Genomic DNA, 20,338 nt, shown 5'->3' with positions numbered 1-20,338 from the left:
CAAATTTGGTCATAGTGAATTCGTATGATCTCTGATTGACTTGAAATTTGATGGTCCCGTCGAAAATTGTTTAGATGGTTTTTGGTAGTTTGTCAGATTAAAATTTGATTTGAATATATGATAAGATCATTCTTTATGTCAATTATGTTTATGTTGGAACATGATTGCACATGGTTATTTGATATGAATTGATATAAAAATGTAGGTCATATTGTTTTAATTCCTAAATATGGTTAAATAACTTGAATTTGAATTTGATCATACATTTAGAAATAAATATTTTTATAGACTCCAATTGGTCTGAAATTTGATAAGTTCATTGATAACGACCTAGTAAGAAGTATCCATTGCTATGTGGTTATATTTTTTTGAGGTCGTTAAAATAATTTTAAAGTTATTCTTTGGTATTAAAATGTGACTTCGTATGGATGACATCCTTTATATTGGTCTTATTTATGTTATATGTGGTAGATGATTACACATGATGAGTTAACATAAATTGATATATGATAAGGGTGTTAATATATTCATTTTTCCTTAAATCGTTTGAATCTGAGTTTGATCACAGATTTGGATATAAATATTATTTTTTATCTCCAATTCATATGAAATTCGGTAGGTTCACCAGAAACAATCAAATTTAAAATACTCATTATTATGCAGTGATTTGGTAATTTGAGATCGTTCAAATGATGTTATTATATAATTTTTGTAACTTGAAAAATTAATTTTATCGAAAAATTACTCGACATGATATAGCGGTGATAGAGTTTGTTCTCTATGGTCATGATGACTAAATTAGTGAAGTATTAAGGTCATGTTTTGGCTTAGACATTCCTCCATAACAGATGAAATTAATACAAGTCATTAAAGTTTATTCTCTAGTTTTTATTATCTGTATTGACTCTACTAAACTGAGTAATATTTTATTGGATCAATGGATCTATGGATAATGATGTTCACTTGACTTATATTGACATATACTCTCCATCTGAGTTGGTTTTTGTTCTAAATTAGTTGAAGTGAATATCTGACAGCATATATGTATGTTGCATGAGTAGTTATTTTCTCTTCAAAATTTATTGTTCAAGATGCATTGAAATCTATAAGGTGTGTTTTGAATTTTAATATTCACCGTATACATAAACATGCTTTCTTTTGAAATTTTAGAATTTCGCTCTTTATTCTTAATTCATGTGTCTAATTCACAAAATGATGATATATGATAAGAGTTGTTGAGTGGGAAAATCTTAAATTCTATTATGGCTAAACAACGTTTTCAACCAAATTGAACTCTGATTGATCTGAAATTTTGTAGATTCATAAGAACGACCTAGTAAGAAATTATTTTTTTGGATCGTTATATGATTTTTTTTGGTCAGAATTGATTAAATAATAGTGAATTATTAGTTTTATGTGATGGCTTAGACATTCCTCCCTAACGGATGAAATTGATGCAAGTCACTATGTATTTAATCGTCTATGTATTTAATCTTCTAATTTTGATAATCTATATTAACTCTCCTAAACTAAGTAATATAAGATTGGACCAATGTAACTAGAGGATTTTCACTTGACTTAAACTAACAGTAGATTCTCCAACTGAGTTAGGTATGCATAAGTTTATGGAATGAATAATTGGTCATTGTACATGTGTATTGCATGAGTAGTTCTCCAATCGCAACGATTGGCTGTTCGAGATGCATGGATATATATATGTATAAATGAGCCCTGAATTTCGTTATTCAGGATTATTCGAAATATTATGATCAATTTAATGTATTATGTCTCTTATTCTCAATAGACTTCACGTACCCACGTAGTACTACTAAAGACTTTTTTTTTTTGGAAAAGATGAGATATTAATTCAAACAATGCATTGTACATGTACCTTATGTTAGAAGAAAATATTTTCAGTTTCCAACTAGATAGAGATGAGAATTTAATATATTTATTTGTAAATCTCTTATCATTGAGTTTGATAAATATTTTATTTCTTGTGATATATTGATGCATGATTCTTTTATTAGTATTATCTCTTGTGAAGTGAATTATATTAATTTGTCTCATAAGAGAAAGTATCTTTTAAATTAAATGAAACTTATTGTTCACTAGCATCGTAGTTATTTATTTTGAATAGATCTTCGAGGTTGGTTAATGGATGGACAAAACGATTCATTGAAAGTGAAATCACTACCAACATGTGAGTTCTGTTTAGAAGGAAAAATAACAAAGAGACTTTTCCTCTTAAAAAGAAAAAGGTGGTAGTGCTAAGTTAGAACAATTCTATCTTGATTTTTGAGCTAAATGAACATTCAGGCAAGAGGTGACTTTGAGTATTCTAAGATTTCCACAAATGGTTACTCGTGATATGAATTTTTTTTGATGTTTAGGTAGTCTAAATGTCTTGATAAACTAATCAACATATTTAAGATAAACTAATACAGCATCATGAAAAATATATAAAATCACTGCAATCTGATTGTAGTAACGTAAACCTCTTTGCTGAGCTCATGAGTCACTTATCTTATAGAATAATTGCATTTAAGTTGCCTACACCAAACGCTCTATTATAGATTGGTGTAATAGAGAAAAGTAGACTTTTATAAAGATGATAAGATTAATTATTGACTTATTATTAGTTATTTTGTTTCTTTCGGGATAGGTTCTAATAATTACATATCACATTCTTAATTTAATTTCTTTCATATCAGTACCTTGGACAACTATAGAACTAGTTGGTTTTGACGTATGTCTAATCTGTGACATATTCAGATACAGGATTGTGCTTCACATGTGCTGAGTGGGAGAATAAGAAAATTGAAACTAAGAACAGAATGTGTGTTAATTGGATATCCTAAAGACTGAAAGAGGGTTTATCATAGTGTCCAAAAGATAATAAGGCAATTGTTAACACAACTGTCTGATTTATAGAGAAGGATCATTTAGTAAACCATGTTCCTAGAAGTAAACTAGTTTTACAGGAATTGAACAAACAAATAACATATTAGTAAATTATAAATTCAGACTCGAGAACATCTAATTGGTATGTCTGAATTGACGTTCCATTGCATTTAAGTAGTTGCAGAAATGTTACTAGACATAAGAAAATTACTATCTCAAGTAGTGGGAGTGATGTTGATCATATTAAAAGAACACTTCATGAAAAGTATTTAATATTTATCAAAAAATTTTGAAGAAAATATTAAAACTCAAGAACATGAAAGTGTGATTATAATAGTAGTACTTAGTCTTAATGGGAGAATCATAACGAATATTGATTTGTTTTATATGCTTGAGATAACTTTTATGATAGAGATCCCAAAAAGTACACTCTTGGAGGGTTTCATGACAAAGTCTCTCAAGATCTAGTAAAAAAATCAATTTGTTACGACAAAGCACTACGACACAAAATTGCATGAGAAAATAGCTTGCTAAATTTCTTTTGATAAGAAATAATGGAATACCTGTGAAAGTTGTAAGTGAATATCTAATAGTTTAAGTGAGAGATTTTTAAGGTACATACTATTAATCATGTGTTTAGACATAATATTCTAACAATTTTCAGGATTAAATATCTAAGTGAGAGATTGTTAGGGTATATACTATAAACCATGCATTTAGATATACTATAAACCATGCATTTACTAAACTTACCGAATAATTGGCGATCTTTGAAAGTCTGCAGAACATCTCTCAAATGACTTGCATGTTCTTCCTCACTCCTAGAGTAAATGAGGATATCATCAATGAAGACGATAACGAACAAGTCTAAGTACTGCTTGAACACTCTGTTCATCAAATCCATGAAAGCTGCAGGAGCATTGGTTAGTCCAAACGACATAACTACAAATTCGTAATGACCATACCGAGTTTTGAAGTCTGTTTTCGGAATGTCACTATCTCTGACTCTGAGCTGATGATAACCCGATCTGAGGTCTATCTTTGAGAAATGACTAGCACCCTGAAGTTGGTCAAACAAGTCATCAATCGTGGGGATGGGATACTTATTCTTGATTGTGACCTTGTTCAACTGTCTATAGTCAATGCACATTCTGAGAGAACCATCTTTCTTCTTTACGAACAATATTGGTGCACCCCATGGTGAAATACTAGGTCTGATGAAACCCTTATCTAGAAGGTCTTCCAAAATCTTTCAATTCCTTAAGCTCTGCTGGAGCCATTCTGTAAGGAGGAATAGAAATAGGTTGGGTATCTGGAAGAAGATCAATTCCAAAGTCAATTTCCCTTTCAAGAGGAACCCCGGGAAGATATTTTGGAAATAATTTTGGAAATTCACAGACTACTGGAACTGACTCAAGAGATAGGGTTTCGAGGCTAAAATCCTTAACCCGAACTAGATGATAGAGATAACCCTTACATATCATCTTTCTGGCCTTAAGGTAAGAAGTAAATTGACCCATAGGCGCTAGGCTACTACCCTTCCTTTCTAAGATTGGTTCGTCTGGAAACTCAAAATGAACAATCCTAGTTCTACAATCGACTGAGGCATAAAATGAGTGTAACCAATCCATGCCTAGAATGACATCGAAGTCTACCATTTCTAACTCTACTAGATCTATTTTCTGAGAGACTATGACAGGGCAATATCTGTATGCCCGTCTAGCTATAACTGGGTCACCGACTGGATTCGAGACTGAGAAGGGTTCTGAGAGAGTTTCTGGACTAATACTGATTTGGACTGCTATACGGAGTTACAAAAGACAAAGTAGTCTGTTGTCTTTCCACTGAGTGAACCATATGTGAGTCACATCCTTGAGTTTGTAAGATGCCAATCTCAACTATTACTACCAATTACTGACATCACACCAATTTTTTTCTTGATCTCATCAATGAACTTTAGTGGATCCTTACCAACTTGCGATCCTAAAAACATAGGCGGAGTCATCCTAATAAAATCACAAACTCTGGCTGCCACTAATCGGTCATTTCTTTTAGTAGGAACTATAACCTGCTGATTCTTCTAGTTGGTCATACTCTGAGCCAACATCTGTATGGCCTTCCTGAACTCAGCATTGGAGAATTATTGATTTGGGATTGAAGGAGCTGCGTTTGCATTCCGGGCATTCACATTCCTAGCGTTAGCTTTACGAGGAGTCATGATTTGAAACGTAGAACGTCAACTTATAATGGAATAAGATCATACCTTACGCACGATAAGAGTAACAAAAAAGTGAAGTTTTTCCTAAAACACTTTATAGCCTCCCTAACATTAGATGTGGTGCACTTCACAGCCATGGAAAGGACTTTACGTAGTGCGGCTTTTTCAGACATCTTAGGACTTTTGAACCTAGTGCTCTGATACCAAGTTTTGTCATGCCCCGAGCTACCGCCGAGACGCGGACACGGAACCTAGGACCACAAGTGATCCCAAGCTAATCCTGCTGGCATGATCATGAGCATACTAAAGATAATAAACTATTGAGGAAGCTAAATCATACTTAAAATGAAAAGATGGGGAATACCCATATTCTATAACTGAGATATTTGAAAACAATGAGTTTAATACAAAAGAAATATTAACTCAATACTAAGCTGAATCTAACTATGCCTGAAAATAGCCTCTAAACTAGACTAGAAATACTGGGACAAGCCCCAGCTAAATCTAGCAAAAACTGAAACTAAATGACTAAATACTGAAACGAAACTCATGACTGTTGTCCTCGGAGAATGAGGACTCACCACTGAATCTGCTGAACTGAAGATCGGGAAGTCAATCTATGCGTGATCTGGATGCTGAGAACCTAAACCTACATCACGAGAAGATGTAGCGCACGTATGCGTCAGTACTTGAAAGGTACTGAGCATGTAGGATAGAGTAAAGCTTAAATAAAACATAACTGAACAAGCACAAAAACAAGTATAATAATCTGAACGTGATGTGCTGATTTCTGAGCTAACTGGATGCAATGAACAATTTATAACATGCTGAAACTGAATACTGAATATACTGATAAATGGTCAATGTAGAGAGACTGATTGAACTGTGGGAGTTACTAATAACCGATAATAAAACCACATGAGCTAAATGTGGAGTCCGATGTATACGCCCCACCGAGAGGACCCAATATACCTTGCCAAAGGTATAAAGACATGCTGGCGTGATCACTAAACTGATTGCCCACAGAGGGGACTTACAACCTACTTGGCTAGTAATTCTTGGACTATTCGGTACGCTAAACCCTAGTCCAACTCGGTATTATGCTACTCTCAATGAATTCTGTAAATTAACTGATTATATCTGATTTTCTGTAAATACTGGATAGCTTAAAACTGAACATGCAAACTGACAATGCAACAATTAATCTGGTAATTATGCATTTATAACTGAGGCATGTATATCAGAAGTGTCTGAAATATATGACCTAGCATGTGTAATTCAAGAACTAAAGAAATACAAAGCTAGGGTTCTGAAATTCATGCGATAATCTGAGTAATAACATGATAATCTGATTTGGAACATATATTTAATAAGTTCATGAATTTATATCAAATTTCTAGAAACCCTAGGTTTAATCATGATAAGAGAATCAAGAACTGACTGAAACTAAGGACCCAATGGGTGAAAGGAACCCACTAGTGAAATCCCACATGCCTGGTGATGAAATCCACGGAAAAATACTTAAGTTTTGGGGCTGGAACTGTGGAGCTTGTGTCGTTCTTGAACTAGGATTCTTGAGCTTTTTTCTGCTCTCTTGCTTCTAATTTTCTAAGATTTAATGATTTGACTTGGGTATGTTTTAATTATGTTTCTAGGCTTAAACTGACTGAAATCTGATGAAGGGTCAAAACGACGTAACTTAGGGTGTAAACGGAGTGGGAAAGGTCAAAAAGACCCCTGGGAAGGTTGCTTTCGGGCCTCACGACTGCCAGGACTGACGGCCCGTCGTGCGCCCGACGCCTCGTCGTTGGGTCCGTCGTGAGGGCCTGTTCGACAGGACTTTACTAAAATGGGTATAACGTTTTACTATGAGGTCTGATTTTAGCAAGGTTGGTGGCTATGGAAATATAATTCAATTATCTAACTGTGGGTAGGTCATGGGAGACCTAATTCATTTTGTGCTAATAGCTATGATCATTTTAACTTGACCCAGCTGCATTTCCCCTTAACTGGCTGCAAATTTTCCACCTACGGTCAGACCTATGGACCGTAGGTCCACCTACGAACCATGCTGGTCATCCATAACTCTTGTCAGAGAGTGGTTGAAGGGAGTCTTGATCCACGATCACGGACTACGGACTGTCGTTTGACCTACAGACCGTAAGTTCGTCCGTCGTCCAAGACTTAACCAATTTTTCTAGGATGAAGACCGTGGTTCAGGCTACGGTCCGTCGATGCACCGTTGGTAGCACCTGCAGATTTTTCTGAAAAACTAATTTTTGGTCTGTTTTGGCTACGGAATGTTACACAACTTTTATGAAAAGTTGCGACTTTCATGAAAGGTTGTGAACATTTTGAAGGGTTGCAACTTTTCTAAATTTTCGTAACATTTCTGATAAGGCACAATAAACATTTGTTCATACTACCCTTTGTTGTCTACAAATAGAGGGATTTCTTCTCATTTTAAAACAACAAAAATTTTGATCATCTTCTTCTTCTTTTACAAAATTAAATATTCGTGTGTATTGCTCCAGTTGAGCGACTTACTGGTACCACTAATTTTGTATCTATAAGTTGATGAATAAAATTGTTCCATCTTGAGAGTATGTATTTCTTTAAACCTCTGGTATAGGAGGAAAATAATTTTCTTAAGGGGAGACTCTGCATTCAATGTACACAATTTCTTCCTATCTATTTCATTTTTACATATCATGGTATATTTTTTTAAACTCATTAAATTATACATATGTTGTTAATTGTTATTTTTGAGTACATGTTTTAAACTCTATTGTTTATGTTTTTGCAATGTTATTGTTTACGTATATTCATTGTGCAGAACATAATTATTGTACTCAGATCCAAGAATTCATGTTTTGATATTTTATTAAGTATAAGTACTATATATAAGCTTACATATTATCGATTTTTACATAGCTATATGAAATTCTCTATTACGCCCCGAGCCTACACCCTAGACGTGATCGGCACCCAATGACCACTGCTGGTCTTGAGCGAAACATTGGTCTGACTTACTTAACTCAGCGGAAGATTTAACCTAACTCAATTACAAAAGAAAAGAACATTCTCAAGAGAAATACTCAAAATGTAATACTCTGGCCAAAATGGCACTTAAGTATCATCGTTTACAAATTAAATGAAAAGACCCAAGACTAACATTATAAGTCTATGAAGCCTCTAAAAATACTAAGATGAATGTTGGGACAAACCCCACAACATTCTATAATGAAAAGACTGAAAAGTAGTAAAGACACATGCAATATATATATATATATATATATATATATATAAAGCTTGTAAAATAGTGTAAACAACTTAGTTCGTTAAAGAAATGCAATAACAAACTAAATTTTACTTATATATGAAAGTAATTAGTTTCTGTCGGAGATTCTCTAACCGACAACCATCACTATGAGCTTAAGCGATTGTACAACGTATTACCTCACGTTGCAAGAGGAAAATCTTATACCTTACCGTTAGCATAGAATCTGAACAACTAAGTGGATCCACTAGTCTATGCTAAAAAGCAATAAGGAATCATCTAAAAAGTATGACCCTTCCTCTGTCCATGTTGGCTAAATGGTTTACGGGGGTTTGACTTAATATGAACTCGCGTCCCCATATCGGTGCTCAATACTACTCCCAAAATACTTAGATCATATGTTTTAAAAAGAATTTCTTCTTTGGTTTGAGGTAATTTGCTCAAACATAGCTTTTTCGATCTTTGAGGGTTTTTCTTAAGGTAAAGTTAGTAGATTCTCGTGTACTTTTATTTGTTAAATGAATCTACGGAAAATTTGAGGAAAAATAAGCTATTCTAGTCGAATTAGGGTCAGAAAACGAGAAGCAAAATTCATCAGATTAATCGGGGGAAAGGACGGCGCGGTGCACCTCAGATGCACCAGAAGGCTTGGCGAGGCATGCCAGCAGTGCGCCAAGATTGAGTATCGAAAGTTCATGGGTTGGTGCCCTACGAAAACAGTGTGCCAGGGTCACCTTCCCCAACTTTTTCCGTTGTTTGCTCTATCAATGTTCTTTTAAGGTGTACTAACTACTATAAACTATATCTACATATCGTTACATCCTTCATAACATGAATCATAGCCCCTAAATTCATGATTCAAATTCAAGGTAGAGTTAAGAATAAAGTCTTGAGAGTTCTTTCGAGTCAATTTGAGAAGTATTTCCCAATCTTTTAAAACTTGTATAAAGACTTGAGTTTGAGGATGAGGATGAGGAGAGTTGAGTTTTATTTTTTAAAAAATAAATATATGGAAACTAAGTGGTAAGATCCTGTAAATTTTCTCTATTCTCGCCTAATATATGTGGCGTAGTGTGGCATTGGTATATGAGATTTATATGACTTTGTATCATATATTGAAGATTAAGATTGAAAATAGGTTGAAATATCAAGGAAATAAGCTAAATATTTGGGTCAAAGGGACCCCTCAAACAAAGTCCTTCATTAAAGAAATGGCTCGGGTAGTACTTCACTTGTTTAAAATGTTTAAATTGTCCCATTACCTTGTGGATGAGCCTATGAGTGTACATCATGCTAAGAATAGTTGTTACGAGATATTACAGTAGCACAAGGGTCGTATGTATGTTTTGAGATCAAGAAAATTAGCGAATCTCAGTTCAGCAAATGTTATCAAAGTATTTCTAGTAATATTTTTTTAACTTGGGGTAAAATGTATTGGATATTTTCTCCCAATCTATAATGAGTTAAAAGGCCTACTACCCACTGAATCGAAGGGCTACGGGTCTAGTTTTCAACACTTAAAACCCCATGTCAAACCAACATCGGAGTAAGAGTTATGACGGTTTTACTATGGACTGCCGGGGCAGAATCCAGGTTGCGATCCGGGTCGGGTCAAAATATTGTATGTCGGCCTAACTCAACGTTTTAAGCCATGAAAAAGTTTAATTTGTCTTACAAACCATAAAGAAAGCTTAAGAGAGGTTCCTATGGAGTTCCTGCATGATGAAGGTTAGTTTTTGACGATATCTACCATTAAAACTTGCCCCGCGCCTAGAAACATGATCTCTACACGTGGCAATCGTTTTCCCTTCTATTAGCTGCTTTTGGAGCTAGTTATTGAAGATATGAATTTGATGTTATTGGTGTTTCTTCAAGTTTTACACTTGGTTAGCTAAGGTAATCATCCAGGTACTGTTTTATGATTGTTTTATAAAGTTCTACGGACATTTCGTCAAGTTGATGCCATTTGGAAAATTATCCAATTTAAGAAAAACTATGAACTGTTTATAGGTGTTTACCAGCTGTGTATATATACTATTTGTGAAGCTTAGGACGTAAGGAACAACTTTCGTGAAGAAGCTACTGACATTCGAGCGTTCATTGGAAAGGTATGTTAAGACTAAGCTACGTTCCTCATTTAGCACCCCTCCTCGGAAATTCCTAAAATGCCGAATGCGATTTTTTGCTATTATCTTGATAGAAAGACCTTGAGTGAAAGGCATTGGGATCTCAGTTAGATAATTTTTATGGTTCTTTTATTCTGATATTCCACTCGTTCGGAAAAATAGAGTATTCAACATCTACATGTCCTTTTATCGGTATCCTTGATTATATGTACATATGTATGAATTCTTATTCTTTTTTTGGGTGATGTGACTTAAAATATCATGTGAGGTCCTTATAATTCGTGACAAGTCCTCTTTCCTCACTAAGCTATTGTTACGATCCGATTTCGAAAATGAAAAGGTTTCGCAGCCGATTTCGCAACCTTGGCAATTTTCTTATGTTTTTTAAAAAATTGCTATTAAGGAGTCACCACTTAATTTTTTAGGAAAATTAAGAAAAAAAATTTAAAAGATTAATTTTTTTAAAGGAAACACTTAAAAAAAACCAGAGTCGGATAATGATTCAACTAATTCTCTAAGGAAGGGTTTAGACACCTTAGAGAATTCGCTAACACGCGGTTGACCGACGGATTTTAAAGTTGGATAATTTTTAATAAACTTAAGAATACTTGTGAAAAAATTTGTTTTAAAATTATTAAAGTCTTTTGATATTTATACACTCATCTTATTCCAAGTATGAAATAAGTCAAATGCTTAAGTGTCAAAATAATAATTTTTACTTAACATTTTATCCGAGGTCAAGTTTTTTCGTTGAAAAATAATTACAATAGATTAAGCTTGGATTAGAAAGCTAAATACTAACTATGAAAGAATATTGAATAATTCTCAAGTTAGTCTTGAAGCTCAAATTGCCTAACTTAAAAGAGTACAAAAATTGAATCATTAAAGTAAACAACTAACGAAATAAAAGAGTTATTTAAGAACTTCCAAGCATTCATCTAAGTTAGGTAAAATAAACAAAAAGTTAGTAAGATCATAGCAAACACACCATTAGCTTGGTTCAAATGTATCAAAATAATCCAATTGTGCAGCAAAAGCAAGAAGTAACCTGATCGTGTCAAGCCTAGCTACTAGTGCAAATGTATCAAAATAATCCACACCAAAAATTTGAGCATGTCCTTAACTACAAGTCTTGATTTATGCTTATTCACTGAACTATCTACATTAAGCTTGGTTCTAAAGACCCATTTCAACCCAATTATCTTTCTGTCTTCAGATTGATAAACAAGCTTCCAAATCATGATCTTTTCAATCATAAACAACTCCTCTTTCATTGCAGCCACCCATTTTTCATCATTCTTGGCTTTATTGTACCCAGCAGGTTCACATACTGCTACATTGCATCTCTGATATATATCAGTGAGTTGTCGAGTCAAAAGTCGAGTACCTTTGACTGATAAATGATCAACCATTTCATCCTGCCATGAGAGTGATATTTTCTTCTCAAACTACATGGTAGGAGACTTTTCTGCTTTGTCAGAAGTGTTAAGGACAAATTTCTTCGAGTCTTCGCGACACCATTCTTTATTCTCTATAAAATTCACATCTCTATTAAAGATTATATTTTTAGTTTGTGGTTGGAAGACTTAATATGCTTTTTGAAACTGAACTATATCCAATAAAAATGCCTGGGACAAATTTTTTATCTAGTTTATCTCATTTAAGCTGAGGAATGTAGGAAAAACGGAGACAACAAAACACTTTAAGAAAATTTAACGATGGTTTAAATCCATACCAAGCTTCAACTGGAGTTCGGTCTTTCACTACCTTTGTGGGAAGCCTTTTTCGAAGAAAAAATGATGTATTTTCTGCCTCTGCCCAAAATTTCTTTGGCATGTTCTTTTCGTGCAACATGCATGTGGTCATCTCCATAATGTCTCTGTTTCTTCTGTTGCTTACTCCTTTTTGTTGTGGAGTATAGGGAGTAGTAAGCTGATGATGAATCCCTACTTCCTCACATAACATGTTGAATTGGTAAGAAGTGTATTCCTTTCCATTATCTGTTCTTATGGACTGGATTTTACAGTTGGCTTCATTTTGTGCTTTTGCTTTGAACTTCCGAAAAAAATTAGAAGCCTCTAACTTATGTTTGACAAAATAAATCCAGCACATGCTGGTTAGATCATTTACAAAAATGATATAGTAAAGACTACCTCATAGTGAAGGAATCTTTTGAGGTCCTTCTATATCAGTATGAGTTAGTTGCAATTTGTTCGAGGCTCTCCAAGTTGTCTTTGGAAATGAAAGTCTGTTTTGTTTTCCATATTAACACGCAAGACAATTTGAAGAATGTACATCTAAAATAGGCAAGTCCTTAACTATTTTTTTTTTGCATTTTAACCAATCTTTCGTAGTGATAGTGTCCAAGTCTCTTGTGCATTACTTCTGGAACACCTTCTTTTGCTTAAAAACAACATGCTCCTCCTCAAATGGATCTAATGAGAAACTTTTGCCTCTCATTCTTACTTTAAACATTTCTTAATCTGAAGCATCCTTGATCAAGCAATGGTTATCTTCAAAATTTAACTTGTAGCCTTTTTCCATCAATTGACCAACACTTAGCAAGTTTTGGTCTATGTAAGGTACATAAAGCACATCAGAAATTGTTTTAGTAGCTTAATTACTTGGAATAACAATGTTTCCTTCCCTCTTACAGGAAGATGGTTTCCATTACCTATTCTGACTTTAGTAATGGTTGTGGGCTACAATTCCTTGAAGAGAGACATGTAATTTGTCATATGATTAGTGCATCCACTATCAATTATCCAACACTCACTAGATAATCTACTTGAAAAACATGTTGCAACAAAGAGTTGATCTTCCTCCTCACCCTCAACAATTTGAGCCTCTGCTTCTTGTTTCTAACCATTGTTCTTGCAAATGACAGCTTCATGCCCAAGTTGATAGCATTTACTACATTTAACATCAACCCTTCTCCAACATTTATATGGTGGATGACCTTTCTTGTACAATGCTTACAAGGAGGATAACTTTTCTTTGAGTGTACAATTTTTCCTTTGGTAGTATTTGTCGAAATGCCTTCACCATTCTTCTTGTTCTTCTTCTTTTTGTTTTTGCCTCGATCTTGAGGCTTGTCAAACAATGCTCCCTATGTATTTCCTTCTTCTCTAATGACTCGTCGTTGTTCTTGTGCCTACAAAGCATTCAATAACTATGTGAAGGTGATCTTGGAAAGATCCTTCGTGTTTTCCAAAGTATTATGGTTGCTTCAAATATTTCTGGCACAGTTACCAAAATCTTTTCAGCAATACGTGAATTATTAAACATGATACCAAACAATCTTACCCTGATTGCTATGTTCAAGAGCCTTTCATAGTAATCTTTGAATAGTTTCAATTTCTTTCATCTTCTGCATCTCGAAATCTCTAATAAGACTTAGTACTTTCATACCTCTGATCCTTTCATCCTCTTTGTATTCTGCCTTAAGATAATCCCAGATGAATTTTGCTGACTTTAGAGACATAATTTGAGTGAGGATTCAAGAAGATACTGTATAAAATAAACAGGCCTTTGCCTTGGATTTTTTGGTTTTCTTGTCTTTATGGTTTTTGATCTAGGCCATAGTAAGATTGTTTGGCAACAAAGGAACTTCATAATCCTCTTCGACTGCCTCCCACATATCCATGGCATCTAGATATGTTTCCATCCTTACCGCCCAAATATGATAGTTATCACCATTAAAAAAAGGTGGTGCCATTACGGAAAAATATGATTATGCTTCCATGATTGATAAACTTGTCTTGTTGATTACAATCAAAACATCCATGGATCCCTCAAGAAATAAATGCTCTGATACCAATTGTTAGTTTTCAGAGAAGGAAACACATAACAATATGATCTTTTTTTGTTATTGAACAAGTAGGAACATTAGTTAAGAAAAGATTAATGAAAGAAAAACTACTTACTTCATTATAACACAGATATTTAAAGAGTTTACAAGTAAACCAACTCCTAAGAATAAGATTAAAAAACTAAGGATAAGGATAAGGATAAAATAGAATGTAACTGCTAAATAGTAAATAACTACCTTACAATACATAGAACTTGGACTAATGCAGTTCTTATGCATATTTCTAACATAATACAAAACCAACCAAGTATAATTTACTATTAATCTTAGATGGGTTCACATTTCATGGAAAGAAAAATCTCAAAGAATTCAAACTCATGTCAGCAATACTAGAAGCCTTCTCTAAATACATGATCTATAAGCACTAAGCTTCTCAAGCAGTTATAATCGAAAACTTAAAAAAACCCATGGATACATTAATGTTTACAAATTATGAAAACATAACAAGCCTTAATGTAACACTTCGAAAATCTATGACATGTTTTAAAGCCTAACATGAGTGTCAAAAGGTTAAGAAACTATTTTAAGCTCTATTTTGAAGTATATAAGTCATTTAAGAGGTTTAGAAACCAAAACGTCAAAGAACATCCATGGCGTTCGGAAAATAGTCTAATGAGGTACTGGCGTGCCTTATCCTATTTGACCAGATTTTAGGAGTCGGAAAATGATGAAAATTGGTGGAAGGGTGTATAACATGTATCAGAGTTGATTCGTCAAAACTTCTAGGCACGAATCACCAAGGACCAACCAAGGGACTTGAGGAGGACCCTTGTGTTTGTGATCAAAGAACTGCCCAAGGCAGTGTGACCACGACTTGTAGTCGACGATTCGTGTGTCAATCGACGGGGGCGTCAATTGCCTCGTCGATGAACACTTATTAATTTTCCCCAAGACTGGTTTTGGACCAGTATCTGACAAAAACTACGGACCAACAGGACGGAGGGTCCTGTGGCCGTCGTCTCACAGACGGACCGTCGATCAGGGTCTCTTCTGTGAGGGGCCTGTTTTGCTGCACGTTTTCACTTAAGTTAATTAATTAGTTTTCTTATTTAGGAAGTTTATTAGGGGTTACGGGAGGTCTAATTATGTTAGATAACAACTTATATAAAGCCCGTAAGCTAATTCGACTAACCTAAGCTCTCACAACTCACAAACCCAATATTCTCTTCCTTCTCTCTTCTTTCTCTCTCAAGTTGAAGATCTCCATAGGAGACAAGGTAAAGGTGAGATTCTAGGGATTCAATAACAAAAGTTCCTCCATCAATCTTCATAAAAAATTAGGGTATGGAATTCCTTTCACTTTTGGGACTTCTTTCCCCAAAGGGTCCATTTAAACTGATTTCAAAACTTGAGTTTTCATGTGGATTTCTTCCAATGTAGAAATTGGTCGTCCAAACTGATTGGTTTATGGATTATTTTAAATGTTATTTATTAAACTATGATGTAATATGACTATATTACACTACTTCTTTATGGGTTGGTGTAAATTGTAGAAGATGACCTATTCCCATTAACCCTAGGTTATGATCTTAATATGAATGTGTAATATTGGTTAAATTGACTTGGTTATTAATTGAATTACTATTATATGATATTATTGTATCAATTATGAATAGGTTAAGATGAATCATAGGCCTATCATGCTATCTCTTGAGTAGTTGATCTAGGTTATGAGACATGTTGTAAATTTGACCTAAGTCTCTTATCTTAAGCTATGATCTAGTGATGAATTGTGTTATAGTTATTCAATTGGCCTTGTTATCATATTTGTTATTGTTGTGTGATGATATTACTCCCCTATTGGGTTGATTTAACGGTTGATGGTAAGACCTTGAAGGTGGATTATGAAGGAGACTTGGTAAGTCTTATGATCCCTATTCTTTACGTCAAATGTGGTTACTTGAGATTGAGTGATGATGTTGAATTGAAGTATATCTTGTATTAGGATTGATAGGGTTGGTGTGATGTTGAATTGAAATGTCTTGACAATGATTGTGAGGTTGATTAAGATGTAAATGTTATAAGGATTATGACGACATGTGCCTTATCATGAATAATTATGTAAATGTGCTAACCTCACTTATATGAATTGCAATGAAAGGACTTATACTCATGCAAATTCTTATTGAGCTATGATGATGATTATTATACAAGGGTTAGACCCTATGACCTACAATAAGTTATGATTGATTAATAAATACATTAAAGACATTTCAATAGGAACTCTATCTTAGCACCGAGGGAACTTGACATTGATAGGTGTTGACTTTCCATAGAGAAAGATTCACCCCATAGTTTAATATGAGGTGTTGACTCCCCTATGAGGGATAATCACCCTATGACTTCTCATGAGAGGAAGCTCCAATTTCCAAGTGGCATGTAGAGAGAAAATACATATCTCTTAGTTCCTTAAACTATGTTGCCCCCATAGGAAGACTAGCTGGTGGATTCACCTTGAAAGCTACGTTTTTGTTTGGTTCTGTTTTGGCCGGTAGATCACCTTCCATCGGCATAAGGTTTTACAAAACCAGATCCCACACATAGATCTTGTGGTCTAAGTCAGTTAAGGTAAGTGATCCCTAAACTAAAATGAGTTAATGAAGTACAAACCAACTAACGTGACTTGAGAGGTTTGACATAGCCTATGTAGGGGTATGGGACTCTACCTATGCCTTGCACTAGTTTGCCTTGAGGGAAACCTTAGGAGGATAATCTTATGTATGTATATGCTAATGAATGCAAATGATGATAATATGATGATCTTACATGCAAATGACATTATGTGATGATGGTTATTCTTATGAACATGTATTTGGTCACTATTGTTAAAGTATGATGTTATGAAAAATCTTATCTATTATTAATGTGTTATGTGGAGTTTGGACATTGGTTATGGTTCTTGATAGGTTGTCTTAATGAAGTAAGGTTATGGGGATTTGCTTAGTTATTGCACAAGTGAACATAATAATGATCATGAGTAATGGACTTCCTTTATTATGATATGATGAATCCTTATTCATGCTTGTGATGTTATTACTTGATGATAGGGTCGTATTTGATTATGCGTTCAAGTATGTTGATATGCATGTTGCATGCTTTTACTTTATGAATATGCTTTATTGATTGGTATGGTTATCTTGAATATGCACAAGGCTTTTTAAAGGTAAAATATCATGTTTAATTAAATGACCCTTTTTAGCATGATTTGATCTTATATATGCATATGGTCTCATACTTAGTACAAGTGGTGTACTAACCCCATTTTCTCCCTTTCCCCAACATTTTAGGTTCCGGTCGTTGAAGGATTTTTTAGACGACTTTGAAGAAGACTTGGAAATTCTCAGTCATCCAAGTGGGTAGGTCCTCACTTTCCAAGGGTGATGCCAATGTCAAGCTTATAAAGTTATTTTAGTTTTAAGACTCTTATGTTCGTTCTCCTTTTATTTGAATGCGGATTGTATAGCCTATATGCGGCTCTTTTACATTGATGTAGGGGCGATGCCCAAATTGTTATAATTTTGTTATATGATTATGAGATGAGACACTCTTTAAATACGATGTTGTATCTTATATATACTTATGTGCAATAAAAGTCAAAGACTATGTAATCTTCCTATTCGAAGGGTCAACATATACTCGATATGAATATATTATGTGTATGTAGAGGTCTAGGTGGAACTCTTGTAGAAGTAATGAAAAGTTTTAAATTTTTTACATTTTTAACCTATGAATGTAATGACGTAAGCTAAGAGGCTAGTCTTAGTCCTCAAAGAGGCCGCCGCCGCCGATTATGCCTAGGGGGTGCTCCCCGGATGTGACACTTAAATTTTCTCTAACAAATAACACAACATAAACTTAAATTAAACTAATAGAAAAGAAAAGGAAAGAGTTACCTGGCTCTGAGCAGGGAATTGGACAACAAGCTTGGACGGAAGCGATTCCACCTCTTCCACTCGAACAACCACAAAAATAAAATTTAAAATATTAAACTGAGAATTCCCAAACTTTATAGGGGGTAGTACTCTCAAGTCCCAAAACCTCCCTTTGAATAGTGAATGAGGTGGGTTTATATAGAAACCTAAAAATCCCAAAAAAATATGAATTCTCGATGTGGGACTTACGCTAAAATCCCAAATTCGTTATCATCTGAGATTTGCGAATTGGAGGAGGTACAAATTCGTACAGAATCGAACAGTTGAGAGAGGGAAAGTGGGAATGGATTGATCAGAGCCGCGTGGCTCGTCTAAGAGCCTCTAGGAACGCTATATCGTGTTGGGCACTCCCGTCGTATGAACGAGATGAGAGAGAAGATGAAACTGAAGGGCGATTCAGCACGCAACCAGGTTTTTCTCTGGGTTTTTAGAAGAAAATGACGCTAAGGAATTGTTGTTGTTTTTGGAAATTGCACGTGATGGCCGAGTCTTTCTTTGAGAAAATAAGGTGGGCCGGGTCAGGGATACAGGTGAGTGGGATGGTGAGATTTTGGGCAAAAACATTGGGCTGATGGTCCAAATTTGGAGTGAACAAGGTCCATTAAGAATTTCCATCAAATTTAAATTGATAAAACGGGAACCAAACAAATTATTAACTGAATTAATTACTCAATCTTCTTAACTTTAACAACACAAAACAATTATTATTAAAAGAGCTTAATTATATTGCTATCGTTTTCAAGGGAAATTCAGTATATATGTTTAATTAAAACTCAATTTTTTCTAAAACAGTTTTCTAAATATTTATTCAAAAAAAGAAAAGAAATGATTTTTTTTAAATCTATATATATTTCAAGTATATAAAGATATATTTTATAGGGAAAAAATCGCCTTGAAAATGATCTCTAAAGTTCTTTTGATTTTTTTCAAAATAATCACTTCAAATTGTATGAAGTTGGAGAAGCTTAAAAATTAATTATATTGCGGGGGGTCAAAATTGGGTGTCAATAGTTATTATGAAAAAAAATCTTTAAAGTAAATCACGACCTTCAAAACTGTCTAATATAACTTAAATGTTTAAACTATTAAAAAACATGGTTTTTGGAGCACCTCTCTTATGAATTATCTAGGTACCAAGTTAGGAGCTAAGTAAGTCACCTTAAACTTGTTATGCACATTTACCTTTCAATCTTTTTTTTTTTGAAAAAACATACAAGGTTCCATGGGATTGTTATACAATATACGCGAGTTGTTATGAGGTTATGAGAACACGACTACAAACGGGCCAAGATTGGACACATGACAACATTAACCTATATGTGTTATACATTCATGACATGACATGCTATGCATTTTACTTCCGAGCTATAATCGGGAGGTATGGGGCCTATTGCCTATATTCATACGTATGAGAAACAGATGACCACAAGTTGGTGATTATGATGCCGGTTCGCTACCGAAAAGCACCACCATTGCTAGCAGTTGATTGAGTATGTCATGAATTTGCATTTATATATATACTATTCTCTGGGTCCGTGTGTGACACGTGAGTCCCATGCATTTTTATTTTATATTGCTAGAACTATTACAATTCTATGAAACATGCATGTAATGAGATATAAAATGCAACAATTACAAATGATTAATCATTAAAAGTGTAACAAGAAACACCAAACAAGGGGTGCATTTTAATTTTTAAAAACAATTCCTTATAAAGTAACTAACGATACATCTGAACTTTGGTTAATAATAGCAAACTTTCACTAAAGTCACAAATAACTAATTTGAGACTAATAAAAATATAGAAAATCATAGAAAATTAAACCAAAGAAGTCTAATACGGATTAAACACACAAAAAAATAAACACCAAAGAAGTACAATATACACATCCTTCTTAAGACTTTAATCATAACAATGCATACGGAAAAATTAAGGGAGGATAGAATTACTACATAATTTTTGGAGTTGTCTACACCTTCATATATATATATATATATATATATATA

The sequence above is a fragment of the Solanum pennellii genome, chromosome 1, assembly GCF_001406875.1.
Source record: "Solanum pennellii chromosome 1, SPENNV200".
Taxonomy (NCBI): domain Eukaryota; kingdom Viridiplantae; phylum Streptophyta; class Magnoliopsida; order Solanales; family Solanaceae; genus Solanum; species Solanum pennellii.
The sequence above is the reverse complement of the archived record's forward strand: the minus strand, read 5'-3'. Positions refer to the sequence as shown.